The 27,848-nt window shown below is 45.0% G+C and overlaps 2 long non-coding RNA genes across 2 annotated transcripts; one reads left to right on the top strand and one right to left on the bottom strand.

Annotated features, from left to right (window-relative positions):
* LOC134471272 (uncharacterized) lies at window positions 1–9,717 on the top strand. Its single transcript, XR_010040572.1, has 3 exons — window positions 1–134; window positions 1,567–1,693; window positions 8,957–9,717. It is a non-coding gene; the product is annotated as an uncharacterized LOC134471272 (long non-coding RNA).
* On the bottom strand, window positions 1,854–27,732 carry LOC134471271 (uncharacterized). Its single transcript, XR_010040571.1, has 5 exons — window positions 27,446–27,732; window positions 25,792–26,302; window positions 6,850–6,945; window positions 5,463–5,551; window positions 1,854–3,567 (listed from the first exon to the last, which is right to left on the bottom strand). It is a non-coding gene; the product is annotated as an uncharacterized LOC134471271 (long non-coding RNA).
* Between the last annotated feature and the right edge of the window lie 116 nt (window positions 27,733–27,848).

Raw genomic sequence — 27,848 nt, 5'->3', positions numbered from 1 at the left:
GATGATTGTTAGCACCTGGCTTCACATTCTTTCAGTTGTTTCCTGCAGGCCTTCTGAAGCAGAACCTCGGGCTCTACTGACTACTTGTCCAGATCAAAAGGTGTTTCCTGCAAGACGATTTGGTCTTGTCTCAGGTACGTCTGTGGACCAATGTGCCAAAGCTGTACACTCCCGCAGGAGCACAGGCTGGCTCCTCAGCCACATCTCAAACATCAAGGCTGCTGCTCAGGCCAGATGCTAAGTAAGATAATGCATGTTAAACCCCCAGTTTAGTGCACAGAGAAAATGTCAAAAGACATGAGTGACCCTTATCTTTGTTATCTAAAGTGTATAGATCTCTTTTAAGTTCACAAAATATCTGTTTGGAAGACTCATTTTGAATTCCGTCCCCCAGCTTTCATGCAAACTTCAGGAGGAACCACTTACCTATATTTGTGAAGGATGTTCTAAGTCAGTGGTTTTTAAAATTGTGGTTTGGGGGGGTGCACAGCACAAACAGTGTCACCTGGGATTTTGTTAGACATGCAAACTTGTGAGTTCCACCGCAGGATGACTGTACAAAGAAATCTGGAGATGTGGCCCAGCTATCCATGTTTTTGTGGCCTCCTTGTGATTCTGGTGCACGCTCAGGTTTCAGACTACAGCTCTAAGCTTTTGGTTCTCAAGTGTGGGAGAGAGGCAGAAATTCAGGCCCCGCCCCACCCCACCCCACTGAATTAGAGCCCGCAGATCTCTCAGATGCACATTACAGTCTGAAAAGTAGCACACTAAACTGCCACCAGAGGTACAGTTACAGCACCTGAAAGTGCTTTCTTGGGTCCCAGCTCCTCATCTCCTTACAGAAATATCACCACGAGACCAAACTTTTTCAGCAAGAGAAACAGGCACATAAAAGACCTTTCATATCTGTGGAAAATAATTTTATTATCATTCACTATTCCCTTGGATAAAGATGTGCCAATTTTCTGTCAATTTTCTTACAATTTAGAGTAAGCACATGCGCCTGGGGTTGCCTTTTTTTTTTTTTTTTTTGGTTTTGTTTTTTGCTTGCTTTTTTTTAAAGGTAAAATTATGAAATTCATTATACCTAAATTTCCTGGACACTTACATTTTTAACTTGATTCTAAAAATATTCTTAGCTGAGGGCAGGCTCTCTTGTATAAGTGACCCATGTTTTTAATTCTCGTTTTAACACTCTATTGTGGCTATTTTGTTGTTGTTGTTGTCTTTGTAGTACAAGTGATTGGACCCAGGTCTTCACACTGACTGTATTCCTAGATGATCATACTTTTTTGAACTTTTGAGACAGTCTAAGTCACTAAGTAGTCTAGAATGGGCTTGAACTCACGATCCTCTTGCATCGCCTTCTGAGTTCAGGTTTATGGGGGATGTACCACCACTCCGAGCTGAACTTTTTATTATAAGTAGCCTCAACTATTGTGTGAAAATGTAAGGGGTTTCGGGAGTGTAGAAATATCTTTTCCTCATCTATTGCTTTGATTAGGTGGGCACCTCTATGATAAAAGACAGATTAATATGGAAAAAAAATCTAAATTTATTTAATAGAAATTTTACCTGATCTGGGAGACTTCATGAACACGATGGAAGAGTAGTCACATATTTTATGCTACGCTGGGTGAAGAATGGCTGGCTGTGGAGAAATGCAATTGGACAATGGAAATCTGATCTAATGGTAATAAACCAGGGGGAGGGGGTCGTAACGTATGTGTGTTCCTGTTCTTCCCCATGTCTTCAGAAATAAGGATGTTCCCTTCCTCTGGGCATAGAAAGGAACCTCTTCCATGAGGGATTCCCGCCCTGCTTCTGGGAAGGGTGGGAAAGAGCGGCCTGCCCGCTTCTGCCATGTTCTCAGATTCTTTCAGCGTGACACATTCAGTAATATTGGGGTGCCATGTTATGAACCCCTCTGGACTAATAAGAAGTAAACCCATGTGCCATGACTCAGAATATCTCTGCCTGTCTAAAGCATTATGACCAGCCAGGCAGCACGCTGTATGCCTGTAATCCTAGCTACTCAGGAAGCTCAGCTATGAGGATCACAAGTTTGAGACAAACCTGGACAGCTCAAACCACACAACAAAAAGCGGTGATGCTTAGTGATAGAGTGCTTGCCTAGCATTCTCCGGGCCTTAAGTTCAGTACCCAGTATAAAAAAATTTGAAAAAGTATGGTGATCCCAAAGTCTCTGTTCAGATTCCCTCTGCTCCCCCAACAGCCACAGCTCACATGGCCTCAGATGATACTGCTTGTGACCTGTCATTCTATGTCACACCCGGCCCTGTACTTGTGAGTTCATGTTTGTGAAGTGGTTCAGACAGTATAGGAACATAGTACATGGCTCATGTGTATCCCTCCCTCTGGGCTGCAGGGTTGTGGGGGGTGAGGGCAGGACCTTAGCCACTGCTGACTTTCGAGCTGAGCCCTCTGTATGTTGTGCTCACAACAGGGTTTTAATCTACTACCAGTGAGAGTCAGTTTTAGAGTCCTTGGGAAAGTAAGACTTTGAGTTATTACCACTGATTGAAGTGCTGGCTCTCAACTGATCCTATCCAAAAAAGAGAAGCTGTTATGCCAACTAGAGTGACACATCCCTTAGGCTGGTCCAGAAGGCATCAGAAAAAAAAAAAAAAAAAGGGGAAGTGAAGGATAAATGTCACCAAAGTTCTTAGTGAAACTGAGTTCAGAAGAAACTCTGACCAAAACCAAAATGGAACCAACTGAAAATGCTAATGGTCATTTTTAGTAAGTCACAAGAATTTGAAGAAAAGCTATTTTAATAAGTACAACAATTTCATTTTCCATGTAGCCTGGGAAATTAAGATGAGAGGGTTTCTTTTACATAGTCTCAGGTCAAATTTGAACCTCTTTTGGAGAAAACAGCAGTGGTTTCATCTTCAACAACTTGTGGGAAAAGGAAACAAAAGACATAGCATCTTACATAGCTGTGTACAGGCGAAAAACACACCGATTTGATGAACTTTGGGGATTATCTAAGGTAATATGGAGGGAGAGGAGAACAGGCTAGAGAAGAAAATTAAACCAAGAATTAAGCTCACAGGAAGTAGAGAATTTGGGATGAGGGATGGATGCACTGGTGGAGCCGGGGAGCCAGGCTTAGTCCTGACTTGGCCTCCTCCCAGGCAGGCGCCGTTTATAATTTTGCATTACTGTTCATCAGGAGAGCTTCGCAAACTGCATGGGTTTCAGGTTCTGCAGAGCTGGAGCTCCTCCAGATGAAATGCCTCTTCATTCATTCCTCATTTCTTTCGTAGAGTTGGTCCATGTATGTAACATCTGAATTCCCTTCACATCGCCTTTCCCTTCTCTCCCTCTGCTTCCTTCATCTCTTGATCCCTTTGGCATTTGAGAAATATCTCTCTACCGTCTTTTCGTTTATCTCTTTATTTGTACTCAGGGTTTCTTGTGTAAGTAAGCACCATGCAATGTTTAAGTCTAATTCTGAAATGTGCTTTGCAGTCTGTTGGCTTGGTCCTGCCTGAGGTGATGCAACAGCTTTAGGATTTGCTAATGAGGAAGAAGGAGAACCTGGGAGGGAAGATCGTCAGAGCTGAGTTCAAAATAATGATGAGACATGAAGAGAAGGATGTTTCTCCTTAAGAGTGATCATTGTCCTGCTAGGATTCTCAACTAGGGGAAATTTTACCCTTGGGCAAAATTAGCAATGGCAAGAGACATTTTGTGATAGTTAAAAGTGGATGATGGTTACAGGGCTGCTACTGGTATCCAGTGGGTAGAACACAGGGGTGCTCCTAAACACCCCCAATATACAAGACAGATCCTTATGACACAGACTTATATGGCCTCAAGTAAGTGGCAAAGTCCTGAGGTTGAGAAACTCTTTTTGCTGTATGTCAACTGACAATTCTTGTCAAATGAAATGATATACAGTGTAAGGTAACTTCACTTTTGTTTTTGTTTTTGTTTTTTTTGTTTGAGACAAGGTGTCACTGTATAGTTTAGGCTGGCCTTGCACTCATGATGATCCTTCTGCCCCGGCCTCCTGAGTGCTAGGATTACAGGCAGGTGCCAGCACACCTGGCTGTATAAAGAGACTCTCAAAGCCACTGCATAGTCAGGTCTCCCTCGTAAACTACTATTCACCATCTATCTGGCTCTTGCTTCCTTAGTCACACCTTCCCTGGCCTCTTACATAACTGAAGGCTGACAGTGCACGGCTCTAGGACAACAGCCCACACCTGTCTGGCACTGATGGGTGAGAAACTGGGGCTCCGAATTCCAAGCATGGGAGCAGTGCCTAGTTGTGCAGCTCCCGTCATCAGACCAGTTTCCCCAAAACTAAGGCAGCCGTCGTCAATCAACGATGTGAATGTGGATCCCTACCCCCGGGCTGTTGGGATCCCGCGTGGGTCTTGCTAAGATCCTGCTTCCCAGTTCACTGTGCGAATTCCTGCCCTCTCGCCTGAGCTGCTCCTTCTGCCTCAGGCCTTTCCTGCGAGGTGCCCTCCAGCTGTCTCAGCCTCACTCCCGTCCGGCTTCCTCCCCCAAGCCATTCCCTTCCTGTTTCCCCTGCATAGACGACCTTGCCTCCTTCTTTCCAGAGATGAATAGCAGTAAAACTATCACTCATCCCGCTCACGCAGCAGCAGCTCACTGCTGGTGAGACTACTGCAGTTCATCTTGAGGTGTCAGTCACTGTTTTGCAAATGATGAAACCAGACCTTAATTTCCTCCCAGTCTCATTGCAGCTGTTTGGTCTCAGCACTCCCAAAGTTCCCTTAGAACTACCGAAAGAACTCCCTACATTTTTCTCCCCTCCCTGAAAACCTGGCTATAGTCTCAGAGGAAGAAACAGGCTTTCTACTCGCAAGTTCGTTCCTCCATCTTGATCTTGTCTTCTTCCTGCCTCTCTCCATCTGTTACCACCTTGAGGAGCTCATTCATCTCCTCTCCTCCTTGTTGGCTCTTTCCTACAAGTGTGCTTCCTCTCAGGGCTTCGCCCACACTCCTGCTTCACCTGCTGCTGACAGGTCACTGGAGGAAGAGGCTCTTGCACTCTCCAGTGTGGCCACCTCCTCTGTCCCCCTTCAGCTGTGCAGTCACCTCTCCTCATAACTCAGTGCACAAATCCGGGAAGGATTTGTCCGTCCTGGGTAGGTGCCTTGCACTCCTCCTGGCTGGCTCCCGAGTCTGTCTGCCTCTGTGCCTGGGCTGCGGTCCTGCAGAGCACGGCAGAAGGCCTCATATTCAGAACAAGGCAAAAACCAGACAAGCACAGCCCTGGGGTTCAGGAGATGGCTGAATCAGGGCTTCCAGGGAAATTCCTTTGGGCTGGAGCTCTGTTTAATAGAGTGATGATACACTGTTGACATATTCAGAGCAGTGATTACCAAATGGAAATACCCTATTTCACCAGAGACTGAGATCCAAAGTCACTAGCGTTGTATCTAAATGTCACTTACCTCTTCGCTTTAACCGAGGCTCTGAGAAACAAAGACACATGACTGCGTGCTAGGGGATTCAATTCCTGTTTTTCCTTCCTGTTTGTCCTCTGCTTGAAAAAAAGAAAAAAGTAATACCTAAAAGAAACTTCTAGAATATTGTTGTCCTGACAGTGTTTCATTGCTATGTATGTAGAAATAAAGTATAAGTAGCTTTGGCCAAGTGCAGTGGCACATGCCTGTAAGCTCAGCACTTGGGTGGCTGAGGCAGGAAGATCACCATGAATCTGAGGCCAGCCTGTGCTGCATGGCCAGACCCTGTCTCAAAAAAAAAAAAAAAAAAAAAACCAAACAACCGATCAAACAAACAAAATCCAGTAATTTTGGGGTTCTTGGCATTAAATGTCTTCAGTTACTTTCAGGATAGTGCTAGGAGTTGAATCCTGGGCCTTCACATTGAGCTGTATCCCCAGCCTCCTTTAAAATGCTGTTTCCTTTATTTTGGGAGTATTTCTTAAATCACTAAATTACCCAGGCCGGATGTGAACTTGCAGTTTTCCCTCACCCTCCCAAAGTGCTGGGATTATAGGCATTAGCCACCAACTTTTACTAAATATCATTACTTTTAAAAAGACTAATGAGGCTGAGGCAGGAAGATCACTGCGAGTTTAAGGCCAGCCTAAGCTGCATAGTGAGTTCAAGGCCAGCCTGAACTGTACAACAAGACCCCGTCTTAAAGCAATAAGCAAGAAAATAAATTTTAAAAGGTGACTAACATCTGGGGCCTAAATCTACATTTGAAAGTAAAGATCCCTTCACTGGGTAATTTTATTCTCATATTCTCTCCTCTGAAACATCTGTATGAAATTAGTAAATTCATGCCTAGCTTTCCTCCATCTGTGAAACCAGTGATTCATTCCTTAATTCCACCGATATACATCAAAACTGTGGCCTCTGTTGCTGGAGAAGTTAGGTCCAGTGGCTGTCCTCAGGGACCGTGGTCTAACCTGGCACCTGGGAGCTGCATAAGAAAAATGTAGGTGTGGGTTATAGGAGACAGTTTCCCCCGAGACGGTAACACCCAATGTAAAGCCGAGTGTGGCAGGCGGGGGAGGAGGGCTCATGTTGGGGAACAGGATTTTGGAAGGCTCAGGTCAAAGGAGAGAGGCCATAGAGGAGAGTTTAAAAGGATTTACAGATTCTTTCACCCTGGATTAGAGAAGGGGGGAAGCAAGGAGCGGGGTTATTGTCCTAGAAGACATTAGGCACATAAAGTGGATGCTGGGTGTTTTTGTTTGTTTGTTTTTGCTGTGCTGGGGACTAAACTCAAGGCCTCCTTGTGCTAGGCAAGATTTACCTCCATTTTGTGGATCTGAGAACTGAGACTCCTAAAGGTTCAGTAACTTACCCAAAGTCACCCAACTCGCATGAAGCAGCTCCATCCCAACCTCACATCTGTGTCTCTGAGGTAATTTCAGAACTCCTAGGGATTGTCTGAAGGCTTCTGGAAAAGAGGGTGATTGAGGCATTGATTCAATGTTTAGTGGGAAGTCTCGGTGCAAGCGCCAACCACAAGAAGCCTTCTATGCCCCCACTGCACCCCAATACATCAGATGAGGGCAAAAGGACTGATCTTCTGGGGGACTTTTCATTTAAATGCAGGAATGGACAGCAGCATGTTTTGGATGCCCTAAGTGACTGGATGGGAGGGAGGGAGGCCGTCGAGATAGGGCTTCCACCTATGTCATCCCTCCAAAAAGGACAATAAGCGTTAGAAGGGCCCATCTAGTCATATGTGCAGAGTTATCTTTCATACCCAGAGTGTTATGAATCACTACACTCAGTGTTCTATCAGGAACGACTTAGGCTTTCAAAAGTTACACATTAGAAGGTTTTTCCCCCTGCCAATCACTAATGACATAAGTGAAAATTACCCAGATTAACTCAAGGAGTCAGAGGCTTATTCAGAAAAGCTGAGTTTTGTTTAATTTAGAGAAAATAACAGCTTTATATCTCTTAAGGGGGAAAAAGAGGTTTTAATGCTATAAAATTTACAAGAGAAGCCTGCGAAGTGATGCAGTGGTGACTCTTCACCCAAGCGTGGGATGTGGTGCTAACCCCTCCAGACCAGATCAACTCTCATCAACGATGAAGTGAGATTTAACCTTGGGCCGGTGAGAAATCTATAATTTGGCCACGATTAAGTCTTCCTAGAACAAAAGTACTTCCGTCTGAGAACGACTGTGTGTTACTCATCTTGAGTCAAATACGCACTTTTCCTGTTTCATCCCAGCTGGACAGAATACAGTAATACCTTAACTACGCAGACCGACTTGAGCTAAAAGGTTGCCTCTGAGACTTCCTGCGGTTAAATGGAAAAGGTTGGAGAATTACTTCTCATATTTATATCCAACCTTGGTAGAGTTGTTGTGTGCACACGCACACATGCCAGTGTGTAGGAAACTCAAAGTGATGTGGAAATTGGCTATGGTTTGTCAATTAGCTTCTCTACTCAAATCATTTCTCATCCTTCCACCAAAAAATAGACGATAATTTTATGACCCTCTTCCCTACCACTTAAAATTGCTTCTTGCACTTGGCCAGATGAGAGTCCTCTCAGGCAAGTGAGCAGAAACCCTGGTGGACAATTTTAGCTTGTCAAGCTTTTGTATAGAGAATTAGTTGAGTCATCACTGTGAAAACTGAGGAATGTCATATGATGACTAACACTGTTTCACTGGTACATAGGTGGTGCCTGCCCTTTAGGCACGCACTGTGGTCAGAAAACACAGCAGTCAGTAAGTACCGCGGCTGTCCTTGCTTGTGTCCCTGTTGCCATTGGCTCTGCTCATCACAGCAGGAAACAGATGATGGGGTCCCTGAGCAGGTGACTGAGTGGGAGGTGAGAAGTGGCTGGGGTGCAGCTCGATATAGAACCCTTGTGGGCAGGCACAGAGCCCGGCAGTGCAAAAAAGCCACGACTGTGCTGGGGAGGTAGCTCAGTGGTACAGTGCTTGCTTGGAAAGTGCAGGACCCTAGGTTTGATCTCTAGCACTGATAAAAAATACAGAGAAAAACAAAAAGAAAGAAAGGAAGGAAGGAAGGAAGGAGGGAAGGAAGGGAGAAGTGAATGACTGAACAAACTCAAGTTTAACGAGCCAGTGGCTTCACGAGTATGAAGCAATGAGCAGGCTATGTGGTTCTCGTCCCACAGACATTTGCCCGTTCAGACACATGGAGCCTCTTATGAGCTACACAGCAGGAAGACACTAGGTCTACCCTTAAAACCTCCCGTTGGGGCTGTGTGCACATTCCTGAAAACTCTGCAAATGTGTCCTCTACCTTACCCAATCTACGTTCACAAATCAATGCGTTCACAAATCAAGTTTCTGCCGTAAGCTTTAATGACTGGCTAGCTTGCTGGTTCTCTCAAACAACCTGGTAGAAGAAAGTTCTCATTTTTCTATTTCACACTGGACTTCTGTCCTGTCGTATGATTCCTTGTTGTCTTTTAGGTCCTTGCCCCCCGTTTCAGACTGTTGGAGGATGATGGTTCTTCAAAGCATGTAACCCCGCAGTTCTACTGTCTCCTCAGTCGGGACAAGACTTTCAGCCCTGGTTAGGCAGGCTCGGTGCCGCCTCCTCCGTCTGAAGCAGCTCCTCGGCCTCCTTCACGCCCCGAGAAGAAAGGCAGGGGGTGAGGTCGGATGAAGGAAATGAGAACCAAGTGGAAAGGAGGCAAGGAACTTGCTATTTCAAAAATTATACTTGAAATTTAAAAAAAAAGACTGCAGTTTCAGGACACAAACCTGATTTTTACTTTTTCTTTTTCTTCTCTCAAAACAGCAAACTTGGGCAATAGCCTTTTGGCTCCAAATGGGTCTACCCATTCTCTTTTGACTTGAAAATTCTCCTCTTTCCCCTAGGAATAGACCACCCTTTGGGGTGTCCTACATGAATCAACCATTATCTCACTATGGCTGGGTTACCCTCTCCTACTCCTGAGACAAGCCTGAGGCTATTGTTACAGGCCTGGGGTGATGGCGAGGCCTTCTGGGGGTGGTTTCTAGGTCTTTTCTGTCCTGAACAAAGAATTGAACCAAACAAGCACAAATGGTGGCAGTTTCACGTTTATTAAAGGTGGGAGAAAAGCAGAAGGGTAGGGAAAAACAGGCTGTACAGAGTGAGTCTGGGCTGCGTAAAAAGGGAGGAAAAATTAAAAATAAAAATACACCCTACAGTAGCATGGGCTACTGAAGAGGGGCAACAGTGAGCTCTCCACGGCAATGGTCTCTCTTTGTGTTTCCCACGTTGGCGTCACGTCCAGCTTATTCTATCAAAGACTTGCTTGAGTTCTCGCGGGAAGTTCACAAGCAGAGCTCTGAGAACTGTTCTGTGCATGTGTCCAGGACCTTGTCACATCCCCTTTCCACGCCAGCTCCAGCCACACTATCTTCCTGCCTCACAGTAGGTTATGGAAACCCACAGACTCGCATCACCCAAAGCACAGAAAAGATCCCCGGTTCCTAACTGTATCTCACCTCATTGCTCTGGGCCTGCACTCTGCTCATGAATACATCCTATCTCTACCTCTAATAAATCCTTCTCATGCTGAGAAACAGAGAGAGAGAGAGAGAGAGAGAGAGAGAGAGAGAGAGAGATTCTGGACTCTCAAAAATAGGGCCATTGAAGTTGCTAAAAAAAGAACTGAAGTTTACCTGCTGTCAGGGGGCTGCTTCCTCTAGGTACAAGGTATGATAGATGGAGAAACTTTCCATATTTTTGAGGCCCAGGCTCGCCTATATAATCAGCTGTCCCTTGCTATCCAGCAAAGGTTTGCTCCAGATACTCCCTGGGCAGCAAAATCCGTGGAGGATCAAGATCCTTGTATGAAACGGCATTGTAGTTACACACATCATTTACATTTTCCCATGTGTGTTGAATCTCTATCTCTGTGACAGAACACCTAAGACAGTGTAAATGCTATCATAGTTGTTATACTATATCCCTTAGAAGATGACAAGAAAAAGTCTATACATGTTTAATACAGACACAGTGTTTTCTGTGAATATTTTCAATCTGGATTGGAAAGAGAACCTGGAAAGTCTGCACAGCTAGATCACCTCCTCCCCCCGGTTCATCAGTGCGTCCTAATGAACTCAGCTTAGGTTAGCCCCAGGAAGCATTGCTAGTGTCTCTGGGATGGAGAAGATGTGACACTCTTTAATCTTTGTCCTCACAGAGTGTTGTACAGACTCACTCCACTGGGATATCTTCATCTTGTTCAGTCCTCTATCCCTGGTTCGTGTGCAGGGTTTGACCTGGTAAAGATCTAAAGGGCCAGCTGAGCGTGGTGACACACACCTGTGATCCCGGCCTTGGGAGGCTGAAGCAGAAGGATAACTGTGAGTTCAAGGATAGCCTGAGCTGTACAGCAAGATCCTGTACAAAACAAACAAAACAAATCATCTAATGTGTGTGAATGTGGGTGAAAAAGGAATTTGAGGTTCAGAAAAGATTTGAGAAAGGCACACAACATGCCCCTTCTTCATGGGAGTCATATGCAGGGCAGCAGAAAGTGACCCTAGAATATGTCCCTTTGGGAAAAGGATTATTTGGGGCTGAAACCAACTGAGAAGGAGCAGATGTAAAGAAAGGTCTCCGGTCTCCTCCTGCTTGCCTAGAAGTGGGCCATAAATCTGTAAAGATGTCCATCGTCCCCTCACTACCAAGAATAGGACACAACTAGACCCTTGTCAGCCAAGGAGGACGTGCAAAGAAGACTTCTCCACAAACCTCGCCTTTCAGCCCCCAGCCCCCTTCAGTGCCCTCCTGGGCCTCCCGTCATGCATTTGGCTGTCACAGGAGCTTGACGCTCCTTTTCTTTGTCTTGTCACTGCTCTAAACATTTATTTTCATTTGTTAAGATGACCCACAAGCCCAGATCCACCTCCTTGAGTTACTTGGCTGTGAGGTTCCCGTGTAAAAGCAGGGTGTGCACATTTATAGACTTTATAGGAGAATTTAGGAGGCTAGCAGGTGGGGAGGGGAAGACTTTCACTTTTTTAGTCCTTAGAACAATCCTATAAAGTTGACTCTTATTATTCTCATCAGACAGAGAAGCACTGAAGACCAGCATTGCTAGGCAGCTACCTAAAATCACATAGCTCTGACAGGAGGAGCTAGTATTAGGGTCCAGCAGTGACTCCATGTCTCCTACTACACAGTAATTCAGAGTAAGCTGGGAGCAGGATACTCAGCTGGTTTAGTCTAGTGGTCCTTTCTTTGCCTGTTTTTGCCTCCAACTTCTCAGCCTTCTCACACATTGATCAGTTTAAGCTCATGAGACACAGGGCGTCTATTTGTGATCCTCACGGCTTCTCAGGCGATACTTTCCATTCATTTCAAATGCTTTAGGTGTATGTGAAGGAAAGATGAGCCACCAAGTTCCTGCAGCAGTAGTTTAATGTGGCTTCAGGACGGCTGGCCCTGGAGCTGCCGAGGGGCTCCGATGGGATTCAGAGTTCTGTCCCGTGGAGTGCGCTCATGGATGGCACCCTGAAATCTGCATCTTCACCTGGCACCCACAGCTGGATTTTTTACAAGGAAGTTTTCAAGGACTGTTTTTAAATGTTAAGGTATAATTTATATAAAGTTAGATACACAAATCTCAAGTGCATAGCTAGAGCTCTTGTGTAAGCACACACATTTTAACCTAATTATATGCCAACGTAACTATTTAAATCAAGATAGAGAAGAAAATTTTCTCTCTAAGTCCTTCTAGGGGTTCATAATGTTCTGACTGCCACCGTGGACTAGTTTTGCTTATTACTGAACTTCATAGATTTGGAATCATGCAGTATATGTGGTCTGCATTTGTGTTCTTTCATTCATATTATGTTTTCACAATCAGTCTATGGGTAGCAGTAGTTAGTTATATTTATTGAAGGTAATATTGCATGATATGAGAAAGTCCCATTTATTATTTACTTTCCTGTTGATCATTTAGATGGTTTCTAGTTTTTCAACCAATATGGATAAAGCTGCTATGATCATTTTGAGACTGTTTTTTATTTTTGCACTTGTTTGCCTTGGATAATTACCTAGAAATGAAATTGTTTCAGGGTGAAAGTTTGAATGCAACCGGTGAGTAGGTGTTTATAATTATGAGCAAGAAGGGCAGTGTAGGGAAAGAGGCCACGAATCACCACCGGCCCTAACGGAGAGGAGTGTGGCCCATGTTTTCTCAGTGGGTGATATTGCACCAGGAGGATACAAAATGTTTCCTGAGCTGTGCTTCTGTGTGTGTGTGTGTGTGTGTGCGAGAGACAGAGAGAGAGAGAGAGAGAGAGAGAGAGAGAGAGAGAGAGAACCTTGGATATCACGATGGTCAGTGGACTTCAGATATGTTGACAAATGGTAATACCAGGGGGAAAGGAATAGTTAGAAAAAAATCTGACAGAGATTCTTGGGAGTCACAAGGAAAAACCCTTGAGGTAGATTGGTTTAGCTAAATTGAGTCTTTCTCATGTCTCCAATTCTGGAAGCTAAAGGAATAATTTTACTTTCTGTCAATAGTCCCAAGTGTATTTGTTTTCCATTACTAAAGGCTGGGTACTATATTAAAAAAAAAAAAAAAGAGGTTGTTTCGCTCAGGAGGCATGGGCACGGATTCTCCTCAGGCAGCTGCATCACATCAGATCGACTGGTACCAGCCCGTGTGACAGGGGAAGTCACACCGCGGGACAGGAAGCCCAAACATGCTTCAGGAGTCGGGCTGTCTGTTTTATGACAACCTTCTCATCAGGACTGGCCAGAATCCCATGAGTGCTATCGCAGTTCTTTCCAAGGGCAGTGTCCTCCGAAATTCAGTGCCTTCCCAGCAGGGCTCATCTGTACAGGCACCACCGCCTCCTAACATGCCACACCGAGGCCCACGCCTCCAACACGTGAATCCTTCGCAGACACGCTCAAGCCACAGCCAAACTGTAGTGCAAGGTAAACTGGGGACTATACGCAACACCACCCAGAAATGCCCAGGGAAAACCAAAGAGCTCAGATCCTGTGTGAGCACTTGGCAGGGCAGGGGCTCAGCGGCACAATAATGCCCTGAGCAAGCAAGAAAACATCACAGCCGTAAGAGATTGCTCTGGTCAGCGCAGGGATCATCTGGCCCATGGGGAGACAGCTTTTTTTTTTTTTTTAACTTGCACCTTTTGTTGAGGGAGGAAATGATTGTTGGCCCTGCTGGGCGTTGTGAAGATCAGATCTTGCATGGAGGAAGCTCAGGGACCACAACACAGCCACCACACTCCAGGCTGACTCGGCGCCTGGCACCCATTGTTCTCCTCTAGCTCATGTGCTATGTTTCCACCCCAGCAGGCCTTCCCTTGTGACAAGTGGAAAGAAGGTAAAAAAATCTGGAAAGAATGAGTGCACCAGAGGGAAAACAGGCATCAGGCATGGAGCCGTGGACCCGTGTGAGAAGGGCCAGAGGCACTGCCTGCAGCTCTGAGCCACCCTGGGCAGTGGCGAACCCTGCTAAGTCTGCCTAGAGGCAGGATGAGTCCCACACCCATTCTCCAGCTTCTGGTCCGCAGACCAGGAGCGTTAATAATGGTACCTAAGAGCGGTCCCTCCCTCCCAGCGTTGTTGTGAGGACCGAGTCAAGCTCCACTCTGAGAACTTGGCACAGAGTCTCCCTAACAAGCACTGGCTTTTAAGATTGCAAATGACAAATGAAACTGCCCACACAGTGGGAGGGGGAACCTTCTGGTTTCTTTTTCTTTTTTCTTGGGTGTGTGTGTGTGTTAGTTCCTGGGGACTGGACTCAGCCTGAGCTACATCTCCAGCCCATTTAAAACTTTTTTTTTTTAAGGTTTTTGAGACTCGAGTCTCACTAAAATGCCCAGGCTGAGCTTGAACTTGCTGTCCTTCTGGCTTAGACTCTCAGAGTGCTGGCATGGCCGGGATGAGTCACCACAGCTGGCTTAAATTCTGAATCAAAAAAGACTGATATGCAAGCATGATTTTGCTAAGTTCTCCTGTTTCTCTCTGCATGTCAGGCAGGGATATTGCTGCTCCCTTGGGGTAGTCAGTGCTGCTTTACCCACACCTGACCCCTACTCGCCAGACTCCAGAAGGCGGAGGTGGAGACTATCACTGTCCCTGGGCTGGAGCGAGCTATGAAACTGGAGGAAATTTTGATTGAGCCCCTGGTGATTCATGAGTCTGTATACTTTGGCTCAGCCGGGCAAGGACACAGCATAGACAGGAGCCCAAGCTTTGACTAAACAGTGGAGCTATTTTCCCATGAGGGATGAGCCCCAGCTGTGGAGGCCACCAGGGACCCTGCACCCACCTACTTTTTCTAGTCAGGTTGTTTTGTTAAGGGGGAGATGAAGATCCAGGGTCACACAAACATGTGTAAGATCAGTTCATCTGGTTGTTGTGCGGCTTTGGGGACCCAGCTTCTTTGTTACATGTCCAGTTTCCCAAAGACCTCCTGTCGTCCCTAGAAATCCACGGAATTAATTATTCTAAGCATCATGGGCTGAGTTCTCTAGGGAGCAGGCCATATGACCTGTCCACTGGGGAGAGTGTTCAAGGTCAGTCCTTTGTTTTTTGTTTTTTGTCTTTTTTTCATTTTTATCAGTACCGGAGATCGAACTCACGACTGCCTGCTTGCAAGGCAGGTACTTATGCCACTGAGCTAACTCCCCAGCCCCTAAGGTCAGTCCTTAGTACAGGGAGGGAAGGGAGGATGTGGGAGGGACAGAAGGAAAAGCTGAATTTCGATGCTATTACAAGAGGCTTCTGCCAGGGCCACCAAGAGCTCTGGAATCAGGATGGCCCTTTGTAATGAGAATACAGGCCTGGTTTGCTTTCCTTGCAGTAGGGGTAGCTTGCCTGGACACAGCTGTGGCCTGGGGTGCGGCAGCAACCTGCCTTTACCTCCTGTCTTCACGTTTCTTATCCTCTAAGGCCTGAGAGTTTAATAATCAAGGGCAGGGGGTTTGGAGTAGGATAGACTTGTGCTCAAATACTATTTCTGCCATTTGTCTGACAATATGTCAGTTACCATCAAGGGATGATGGGTACAACAGTGAATAAAAGAGATCAGACCCCTCTCTCTGGAGTTTATATTGTAAGGGTGGTAAAAGGCCACAGGTAAAACAGAAAAATATTACATATGGTGGTTCATGTCATCTTATATACTTAATACACTTTGAAAAATTAAGTGAGGTGGGGAAGAGGGGGAAGGAAGGTAGGAGTGGTGTTTTGTGTGGAAGTCAAGAGAGGCTTGACTACCAGCAGAAGCATAAAGGGAAGGCGGGGTCACACAGAGATTGGGGCAGGGAGTTCCGAGAGCCAGTGGTGGGTTGGAGAGCGGGCTGGGAGTGTCCTCGAGGAAGCAGGATACTTTGCTAAGGGAAGGATGTGTCAGGAGCAGAGATAAAGCCATGGAAGTTTATATAAATTACTCTGAGCAGGCAAATCTAGAGACAGAAAGTAGGTTGATCAGGGTTGGGCAAATAGGTAACAGTGTAGAGTACAGATTTTGGGATGCAGAGCTCTTTCCAAAATGAGGAAGATGTGCTAAGATTCACTGATGATGGTTGAAAATCTCTGTGAATACGCTAAAACTCTATAATTGTGCACCATGGCTGGGGAAACTGTAGGGTGTATCTTAATAAAGCTGTTTCAGAATCCAAGCAGGGGCTGATAGGGGACTGGACCATGCAGAGACTTTTTCAGAGAGAGGGCACTGTCAGATGGCCTCAAGCAGAAGAGGATTTATATTAAAGAAGGATCTCTCTGTCTCTGTATTGTGATTAGGCCAAACAGGACATGCATAGAAGCAAGAAGCTGAGTAAAGAGCTAATTGCAACAATCCAGGGGAGGGGAGAGTGGGAACGGGAGTGAGAGGTTAAATGCAGACACCTTTGATGGTAGAGCTGGCAGAAAGTGCCAAGTATAGGTGTGAGTCAAAGTTGATAAAAAACAGAATCAAAGTTTTTTAGTCCTTCCTGGCCACTGCGAGCCACTGCTGCGTGGAGGAAGAACACCAAGTTCTGCCTCTGCTTGGGACGCTGGGTGTGCCTGCACACATTGGCACCCCCCACCACTGCTGCACAGAGGACAACCAACATGTTGCTTCCCAGCTCAGGCTGCTGAGCTGTGCCTGTGGCCCACCATGCTCCTCCAGTGTGCTGACCAAGGGGACTGCTGCACCCACCCTGGCTCGACCGCTGCTCTTGGCTATCCTCCCCATCTCTTAGACCAAGCACTGCTGTGAACGTTTGGCTCCCATTCTCCCTCCCAGAACTTTGAACTGCGGTGGACTGGCAGTGCTGGTTTGATGGGAGACTTAGTGGCCCCTTGCCCAGACAGAGGACCCTGGTAGGTTCTAGTCACTATGTACCCAACAATCGGGTGGACATCAACCACACAGTAGGACCCTGGGACATACACTGTTGACAGTTGTGACTATTGGGATTAAATAACCAGATATTGGCCCTGAAGGTAAAAATGACAAAATGAAAAACCAAAATGCAATCTCAAACATCTAGTCCATCAGGTACAAGAACAGGCGACAGCAAAATGGAGGACTTTAAAAGTCATATACCAGAAATCTCTGAAAAGATAGCAAATGAAGTAAAGAAACAAATCCAGGAGGCTATAGAGGAAATCAAATTAGAAGTAATGTCTTACGTAAAGACAGAAATAACAACATTAGTAAAGGATTTGCCCAACATAGCTAGGAAAGAAATAGATAAAAAATACAGGAGCATGATTGAAACTTTGAATGAGCAATGTAGAAAACAAGCAGAATCCATGAAATGAATTCAAAGAGATATCTAAGAAACAAAAAATTCTATTGAAAGCTGGCAAAACCATTTAAATGAAGCTGAGGATAGACTTTCAGACCTTGAGGACAGGCTTGCAGACAGAGACCATGAAACAATAGAAGTTATAAAAACAACAAAGAAGCATGAAATGAGAATCCAGCAGCTTCAAGATGATGCCAAGAGAAACAATGTAAGACTCATAGGCTTCAGTGAGGATGCAGGAGACAATGCAAAGGACATAACTAAGCTGTTCACAGAAGTAATAGCAGAAAATTTCCCAAACGTTGGGGGAAAATCTGACATACAAATAAGTGAGGCATATAGAATGCCAAACAGTCATAACCAACATAAATCTACACCCAGATATATAATAATTAAGAACCCAGACATACAGCATAAAAACAGAATACTAAAAGCTGTTAGAGAAAAGACACAACTCACCTATCAAGGGAAGCCTATTAGAATCATGGCAGACTTCTCAGAACAAACCTTCAGGTTAAGACGAGCTTGGAGTGGAGTATTTCAAGCCTTAAAAGAAAACAACTTTCAACCCAGACTGATGTACCAGCAAAACTGTCTTTCACATTTAATGGAGAAACAAGATACTTCCATGATGACAAAGAACAACTGAAGAAATTCATATCTGCCAAACCAACCCTAGAAAGTGTATTGAAAGACATACTAGAAAGAGACAAAAATGATCACAGTCTCTAGAACAACAACAGAAGGAAACCACCAGGCTGGACAAGAAATTAAACAAGGAAGGAAAGCAGGAAACCAACAACAGGAACGTAATATGGCAAAGTCAAGCCAGTACATATCAGTGATACCCATAAATGTAAATGGGCTCAATTCACCTTCAAAAGAAGCAAGTTGACAGAATGGATCAAGAAACAGGACCCCACTATGTGCTGTACACTAGAAACACATCTGACTCAAAAAGAAACTTATAGACTAAAAGTCAAAGGATGGAAAACAGTATTCCATGCAACAGGAATCTGGAAAAAACAGGGGTAACTATTCTGTTTGTGGACAAAGTGAACTTCAAACCTAAAATGATTAAAAGAGATGAAGGCTTTAAAATGATTAAAAGAGATGAAGGAGGGGGCTGGGGATTTAGCTCAGTGGCATAAGCAGCTGCCTTGCAAGCACGCAGTCATGAGTTCGATCCCCGGTACCGATAAAAAGGAAAAAGACAAAAAAAGTATATATATAAAAAAAAGAGAGAGATGAAGGCTTTACATACTTGTAAGAGGAAAACTACAAGAGGAAGAACTAACAATTATAAATATATATGCATCAAATGCAAGAGCACCCAACTATATAAGACAAACACTAATGGACATGAAAAACCAAGTACGCAAGAACACAATTGTAATAGGAGACTTTAACACCCCATTGTCACAAAGAGATAAATCAACTAGACAAAAAGTCAGCAAAGAAATAACAGAACTGAATCACACCTGTGAACGAATGGACTTAGTGGATGTTTACAATGTTCCACCCAACCACATCAGAATATTTATTCTTCTCAGCTGCACATGGACCATTCTCCAAAATAGACCATCTAGTAACTCATAAAACATTCTTAAGTAAATGCAAAGGGACTGAAATTATCCCATGCATTGTATCTGATCATAGTGCACTAAAGTTGAAAATCAACAGCAAAAGACCCTACAAAACCTGCATAAATACATGGAAATTAAATAAAAACCTTCTGGACAACCAGTGGGTTACAGATGAAATTAAAGAAGAAATAAAACAATACCTACAATACAATGAAAATGCAGACACAACATACTGTAACCTACAGGATGCAATGAAAGCAGTCCTAGGAGGAAAATAGATAGCAATAAATAATCACATCAAGAAAATGGGATGAACACAAATAAATAACCTAATGCTACATCTCAAGATCCTAGAAAAGGAAAAGCAAGTCAAACCCAAAGCTCATAGAAGAGAGGAAATTGTAAATATTAGAACAGAAATTAATGCAATTGAAACAAAAAAAATACAAAGAATTAATGAATCAAAGAGCTGGTTCTTTGAGAGGATAAACAAAACTGATAATCCTCTAGCCAACCTTATCAAGAAAAAGAAAGAAAAAATTCAAACCCATGCAATAAGGACTGAAAAGAGGGAATTACTACAGATCCCATGGAAATTCAAAAGGTCATGAACACCTGCTTTGAAAATCTCTACTCATGTAGGGTGGAAAACACAGAGGAAATGGGCAGATGTCTAGAAACACATGAACTACCAAAGCTCAATCAAGAAGATATAAGAATTTTGAAAAACCCAATATCAGCTACTGAAATCAATAACATGATTAAAAACTTACCAACAAAGAAAAGCCCAGGTCCTGATGGATTCACGGCTGACTTCTATAAGAAATTTAGAGAAGATTTAATGCCAACACTCCTTAGTCTCTTCAATGAAATTGAAAGAAAAGCAGTCCTCCTAAATCATTCTTGGAGGCAAGTATTACCCTGATACCAAAACCAGAGAAAGACCCAACAAAAAAGACAACTACAGACCAATCTCACTAATGAACATTGATGCAAAGATTCTCAATAAAATACTGGCAAATACAATGCTGCAAATCATCAAGAAGATTACATAGCATGACCAAGTGGGATTCATTCCAGGTATGCATGGATGATTCAACATATGAAGGTCAATAAATGTAATACACCGCATCAACAGAGCCAAAACTAAAAATCACATGACCATCTCAATAGATGCAGAAAAACTTTTGATAAAGTCCAACACCAGTTCGTGATAAAAAACCCTTCAGAAACTCGGAATACATGGTATGTACCTCAATCTCATAAAGGCCATTTATGACAATCCAACAGCCAACATTATACCAAATGGGCAAAAACTGAAAGCTTTCACTCTAAAATCAGGAACAAGACAGGATGTCCATTATCACCACTCCTATTCAGTATAGTTCTAGAAATATTATCCAGAGCAATCAGACAAGAGGGAGAAATAAAAGGAATAAAAATAGGAAAAGAAGAAGTTAAATTATTATTTGCAGATGACATGATACTCTACATAGAAGACCCCAAAAACTCCATTAAAAAACTACGTTAGAAGTAATAAATTCAGCAGTGTAGCTGGATACAAAGTCAGCACTCAAAAATCAATAGTATTCCTGTACACAAACAAAAAACTCACTGAGAGGAAATTATGGAAATACCACCTTTCACAATAGCACCTAAAAAATCAGATACTTAATAATCAACCTAACCAAGAATGTACAAGATCTATATGCTGAAAATTATACTAAAAAAGGAGATTGAAGAGGATATTAGAAAATGGAAGGATATTCCTTGCTGTTGGTTAGGAAGAACCAACATTGTGAAAATAGCCATACTCCCAAAACTGTTATAAAGATCAGTGCAATCCCAATCAAAATACTGTCAACACGCCTTACAGATCTAGAAAAAATATTCCTAAAATTCATCTGAAAGCAGAAGAAACCTAGAATAGCACAGGCAATTCTGGCAACAAAGGCAAGACAGGAGGCATCTCAATTCCTGACTTGAAACTGTACTACAAAGCCACAGTAATAAAATCAGCATGGTACTGGCAAAGAAATAGACCTGAGGATCAATGGAACACATTAGAAGATGCAAACACTACTACAAAGGCACTCAGCCACCTGATATTTGACAAAGGGGCTAAATATGTTCACTGGAAAGAAAGATAGCTTCTTTAATAGTGTTGGAAAAATTGACTTTCTATATGCCAAAGACTGAAAATAGACTCATGCCTATCACCATAGACTAAAGTCAAAATGGATCAAGGATCTAAATATTAAAACAGAAACACTAAATCTACTGGAAGACAAAGTAGGTAAAAACCTTGGAGACATAGGGGTAGGGAGAGAATTCATGAAAAAAAAATGCAAACCACACAGAAAATACTTCAAAAAATCAACAACTGGGATGTCATATTACTAAAAAGTTTTTGCATTTCAAAAGAAATCACCAATAAAGTAAAAAGAAAACCCACAGAATGGGAAAGAATTTTAGCCAACAATCTCTCAGACAAAGGACTTATATCCAGAACATATAAAGAGCTGAAAAACATCAAGCCCCCCAAATTCAAAGAACCTCTCCAAAAATGGGCATCAGAGGTGAATATGCATTTATCAGATGAAGATATACAAATGGCAAATAAATACATGAAGAAATGTTCACCATCACTGGTCATTCGAGAAATGCAAATTAAAACAGCATTGAGATTTCATCTCACTCCAGGAAGAATGGCCGCCATCCAGAAATCAACTGATAACAAATGTTGGCAAGGATGCAGGGAAAAAGGAACACTGCTCCACTGTTGGTGGGAGTGCAGACTGGTGCAGCCATTGTGGAAATCAGTGTGAAGATTCCTCAAAAAAGTAGGATTGGAAGTTACATTCAATCCAGCTATTCCCCTCCTGGGTATTTTCCCAGAAAAATTGAAAACATCATGTCACAGAAATATATGTGCACCCATGTTCATAGCAGCACAATTTTTGATGGCTAAATCTTGGGAACAGCCAAAATGCCCATCACCTGCAGAGTGGATGAAAGAAATTAGGTGTTTTTATACAATGGAGTACTACTCAGTTATAAAAAGGATGATCTTGAGGCCTTTATAGATAAATGGAGGCAACTTGAAATATCCTCATAGTGAAATAAACAAGACTCACATGAGCAAATATCACATTGTCTCTCTAATGTAAAAAATAATAAAACTGACAGAATAATGGGATCCAAAAAGTGTAATAGATACTATGAAAGCGAAAGGGAAGGAAAGTGCTCTAAAGAGTATAACGGTACGTATAGTGTGTAATATGGGCATCTGACCATATTACTGAATTTCTGTTGGAACATTGCACAGAAGGATTTTCACTGTCAATGTTTGAGTGTCTAGCCACTATTCATGCTTTGATTTTGTGGCTTTGGCAACTATTTTTTAAGATGGCAATGAGCAATATATACTAGCGATTCTATGATGATAATATTTTTTGAATTCGGTATTGTTCTACCTTTCTTTTTCTGTTTTTCTATTTTCTTTAATTTTCTTTTCTTTCTTTGAAAAAAAGAGAAAAATATGCAATATAACAACCATTGTTAAGTTTCTTTCATTCTGTTTTGAAAACCTATATTGTTATTGAGTTTGCTGTTGTTTATGCCTTTTGTTTTTTGTTTTTCTTTTCTGACTTTTCCCTTTTTAAAACAATATTAAAAAAAAGAAAAAAAAGTTTTTTAGTCCTGACTAGGTGGTAGCAGAGTGGATTCTCCTTTTATCAAGATGGAGACACTTGAGGAATAACACACTTCAGGATAACACATTTTAGGCTGGAACCAGGATTTTGCTTTTGATGTGTGACGTTTGAGGTCTCTGAGAGAGATCGTAGCCAACTGGAAATTGTCTAGAGCTCAGGAGAGGCACAGTGTGGAGGGAAATAAAACCTAGCAGACGTCAGCAAACTCATGGAATTTAGTCTTGAGACAGGACAGGCCCTTAGGAGGAGATCAGACCCAAGTCATGGGTGAGCATCTGGCCCTTCGATGCCTAGAGCCACACTACGGCAGACCTCTCAAATAGTTGTGTCAGCAGATGCAGAAGGGTCCACGTGCTTGATGGACAGCCCTCGCCCACTACACTTTTGGCTCAAAATTTTCAGGCACTGTTTGCGCCATTCTCTTTGGATCTTAGCATCGTCAGACTTGTACTTTCACTATTTGATCTGGTTTAGTCCTAATCACTAGCTACAAATCAGCCACTCTTCTGGAAACTCCAGCTACCTAAAGAACCTGGCCCACATTTTCCACCTTTTAGTGGAGAAAACGGAGGGTCCTATTTTCTTGCTGATGATGAACGGAGAACCTCAAGGCTGTCATGGATGCAACCCTAGTTTGGAGGTGGGAAACTAATTCAGACAGGGGATGTTTATGAGGCAGAATGTGATTTTAGCTGGATACTTAACGTGTGTGTTGGGGACAGATGGAGGGCAAACGAGGACAGAACTGTGGGGTCTTCTGTGGCTGGAATGTGTGAGGGAGGTCAGAGCGGGTGCAGGCTGGGGATGTCAGTATAGGGCACCACCAGCATTGGATCTGGAGTATCCCCCAAAGGCAATAGAGGCTGAAGGCCCCGCGAGAGATGGGGTGTCGTCCACTGTCTTTGGGTCGTACGGGTGGTGGACTGCAGGACTTAGTCCCTTTCTTACTCAGGGCCACAAGATGAGTGTTTCTGCGTCTCCACCCTCCTGTCATACTGAGCAGCCTCACCGCAGGACTGCACAGACAGGGCAACTGATCATGCAGTGGAACCCGCAAAACTGCACACCAAAATAAGCTTTCTGTCCATCAGCTAATGATTTCAGATATTTCCTTATAGTGATGGGAAGATGACTCACATTGGCACTTCATTTTAACAGCCCCCAGGGGACACCCCTTCATCTGGTGACTCAGAACCGCGCCCCTGGGGAGCAGGCCTGGCATCTTCTGGGTCTTCACACTGTGGAGCCCATCACAGCGACCCATCAGCTTCACTGCTGTTCCCTGCCCCTCAGTCCATGAGCTGGCCTCCTGGTCCCTCCTGCAGCATCCTCGGCTAATCTGGCTCTCTGGCTCTCTGTCCTGTCATTTTATAAACTCCTAATCCTGGCTGATCTTATGTGTTATGATGTTGAGGTGTTCATGTTGCAGTGGCTTCTCTGCCAGCAATCTCAATTAGGCCCTTAAAAGCATCTTATTGTGGGGGCTGGGGATTTAGCTCAGTGGCATAAGTGCCTGCCTTCAAGCGTGTGGTTGTGAGTTTGATCCCTGGTACCGATTAAAAAAAAAAAAGTATCTTGTTGTGAAGTCCTGTATCACTTTCATTGTTTTGGTTTGATTGACTTTATTCTGTTGTACTTTGTTTGGTTTTATTCTCTTTAAAATTAAAAAAAAAAAAAAGTTGTTGCCAGTCTCAGCACGGTCTGTTCTTTATACATTATTGGTCACCTTACTGCCTCATCTTTTACTGTGGCCATGCCAAATATTTGTTCCTCTCTCAACTTGTTCAAAGCTTAGAAAATAAAAGGCTTGACTGATTTTCTTTTCTTGCAAACTTGTTTACTTAATTATCTCTTTTCTTTCTTTTTTCTTGTTTTGCTTGAGACAAACAAAATGGTATGGAATTCGGGCTGGCCCTGAACTCACTGAATATCAGTCTGTCCTCTGCCTCACAGGGATGTCCTGTCTCAGCCTCGGAGTGCTAGGATTACAGGTACATGCCATCACACCCAGCTGGTTCATCTAGTTGTCTATTGCTGTGTAATAAGATTATGCCCAAACAGTCGGGTGTGGTCGTGCATGCCTGTAAGCGCAGTACTCTGCAGGTGGAGGCAAGATTGCTGCCAGTTCAAGACCAGCCTAGACTACATAGTGAGCTGAAGTCCAGCCTGAATTACACAGCAGGACCCCCTCTAGAGAAAAACAAAAGCGAAAAATCTGTACATTTATTACCTTAATTCCACAGGCCTGACCACCTCATTGGAGTGGTTTGGTGGGTTGCTTCTCCTTCAGCAAGTCTCTTAAGATTGTAATCAGTCTATTAGCTGGAGCCACACTCATCCCTTTTGCTAAGATCAATCATGTGGGTCAGTACATAGGCTGCTGTCCAATATGGCAGCCAGCTTCCTGCGGCCCAGTGATTGCAGCCCAGTCCTTGTTCTTCCAGCCAAGAAAGAACAAGACCCAGGGCCCCGGCTGGAAGCCATAGTCATTGTAAAGCTTGGTGCTGAGCTGGGGATTTAACCCAGTGGCATAAGCCCCTACCTGGCAAGCGTGAGGTTATGAGTTCGATCCCTGGTACCAGAAAAAAAACCAAAACCCGCTCAAAAAACCTTGATGTAAGAAGAGTGTGCCTAATGTCACTTGTACAGTATTTTACTTGTTAGAAGTGAGTCAGTCATCCTGGCCCCTCTCAGGCGGTCCCCACAATGCAGGTGTCAGGAGGCAGGGAGCACCGGAGCCATCCTGGAAAATGCCTGCCACGGCTTTTGCCCTCCCTTTTGTATTCCCGCTCCCCTCCAGGGCTAGTGCCTCAACAGGAGCAAATGTTTCTTAATCTTTTGGACCAGCTCCTTCCTCAGCCTTAGAGCATGCCCAGTTTCCTTCACCTCGCTGTATGACCTCTGGTCTCTCTTTCCCTGCCCTTCTGCTCGTTTCCAGAATGTGACTTTTAGTTCCCTGCATTTACTACTATCTACACAGCACTGCTCTGCTAAGTCACCAGTCACATGGCTGCCTCTCAATTTTTAAGTCAACTTCTGCATCATCTTTTAAAATTTCACTGTTGCAGTGCTGAGGATTAAATCAGGGCCTCAGATAGGTAAATGCTCTACGGCTGAGCCACACTCCAGCCCTCTGCAGCCAGCCGTTAGCACCCTGTTCAGCTTCTCCCATCTTGCTGACTTCATCTTTCCCACAGCCTCTTTCTTCACTTACCCTGAAATCTGAGATCGCCCAAGCTTTGCCCACGCGCGTAGGCTGTAGTGTGCCTGCACCATGCCCACAGCCTCTGTATGCTGTGACACTGGGTGCAGCTGTGAATCTGATGTGATGGGAGTAACACACTTCTTGACTTTTTGTTTACGTGAACTTCAGTCTGATGCTGAGTCCCCACTGAACTGTCCGGAAATCAATCTCAGTCATTTGTAATGTCCTGTCTTCCATCAGGGCATGCCGAGGTTCGCTCCTGCTGGGAGGCCTGGCTGGGCAAAGCTCTCCCTGAGATGGCGATGGCCCTGCGCCTGTCCAGCGGTTCCTTCTGGTCCAATGGCCTCACCCCGTGGAGCAAATCGTAGCAGAGTTAATGTTCTCAGCCCTGGGGTTCAGTGCTCTGAACTACGTGGATCAGTTGCCCTATTTGGTGACTTGGCGTCTCTGGGCCAGGCCCCACTAGACCCAGTCCTCACAGGGTCTCATCTCTTCTCGTGCAGTACTCACAGCGAGCACCCTAGGGACATCAAGCATAGACTGGTGTCTGTTTTTTATGGTAGAGAAACATCTCAAGAAAGCAACTTTCAGATACCTGGCCCCTTGCTCAGAATACAGGTGCCCAGCAAACGAAACAGCCCCGTCTTGGGAGTTGGGCAGTGGATTTCACTACATTGTCCCCAGTGAGTTTGTAGGAGGCAGAGATCAAAACATTTGCTTTATTACTTTTGTTTTGTTTGAGACAGGGTCCCACGTGGAGTGAGGGCTGGAATTGGACTCATTAGTAGCCCAGGCTGGTCTCAAACTCAAAGGCGACCCTCCCGCCTCGGCCTCCAGGGCTGGGATTATAGGCCTATGCCACCACGCCCAGCCTTTGCTTTATTATGGAGACAATGATCAGAGAGCAGTTGTGGGTCTCCTCGGAACACTGCTCTACAGACGAGCCCACCGGGTGTCCAGGAAGCCACAGGACCCGGTCAGCGCGCTAGGGGCAGATAAGCCGCTCCGGCTGCGGCGCAGGCTCGGTGGGCCGGTGCTGTCTGCGGAACCCCGAGCGCAGGACGCCCCGCTGATGACCCCGATGACCGCCGCAGTGTGAGCCCTGGACTGGCGCCCGGGCTCCTGGGGCTCCTGACCGGCATTTCCCGCGGCCCAGCGGCGCCCTGCCGCCGGTGCGGCTCCGACTGCCTTCCCACCTGCGCTCCGCCCCAGCCGCCGGCCTCCTTCCTCGGCTCCTAGCCGCCCCGCGGAGGAGCCTCCTGGCGGCCCGGGCGCAGCTGCAGCTGCCCCTCCGCAGGTGCGGCTCTGCCCACCCGCAGCTGCCCACCCGCAGCTGCCCACCCTGCCCAAGTGCGCCCTGCGTGCCGCGCGGCCTTTACAGCACCCAGAACCTCCGTGACAAGTGTTTCCTTCTGCGCTGTTTTCCTTTCGACGCCCTCCCTAACTTTTGCCCAGAAAACTCCTACTGACCCGACAACGCGCAGACCTGGGGATCTTTCTCAGCCTCGTCTCGGCCCCAGGTGCAATCAGGAGTCCCTGGGCCGTGCGCTCAGCGGGGCAGCACAGCCTAGATGTTAGTGCCCCACCTTCCTGAAGGCCTTTCAGAACAGGGACAAGGGGCATTCCATTCTCTGTGTTCTAAGAGGAGATCGCGACAACCCACCTGCCTCAGCCTCCGCAGTGCTGGGTTCTAGGCGTGTGTCCCCACACCGGGCTGTCCTCACCAGGACTTGGTGCCCCGCTAACTTAGGGGACTGGTGGCTACTGCATCCCAGCGACCAGGAAATCTCTGCCCTCTCCTCCCCCTTCACCTAGTGACCTGGTTCAGCTCATTGGTTGCAGAATTCGCAGGGAATTTGGTGGTGCTTTCCAGCGGCGGCTCAGGGGAGCAGGCAGAACAGGCCTCTCTGCAGGCGGCCAGTGGGCCCTGCCGGGGAGTGACTGCTTGGTGCAGCCTCAGGGCCTCCTGCGAATCAGACTTCCTGTGCTCAGGAGATCAGATACTGCCTAATCAAGGTCGATTTGTTTCTTTTCTTAATATTTGAAACTACCAAGTACCAGTTGCC

The sequence above is a fragment of the Cavia porcellus genome, unplaced genomic scaffold (genome assembly GCF_034190915.1).
Source record: "Cavia porcellus strain 051 isolate PalLab524CR breed Dunkin Hartley unplaced genomic scaffold, mCavPor4.1 scaffold_18, whole genome shotgun sequence".
NCBI classification, from domain to species: Eukaryota; Metazoa; Chordata; class Mammalia; order Rodentia; family Caviidae; genus Cavia; species Cavia porcellus.
The sequence above is the reverse complement of the archived record's forward strand: the minus strand, read 5'-3'. Positions and strand labels throughout refer to the sequence as shown.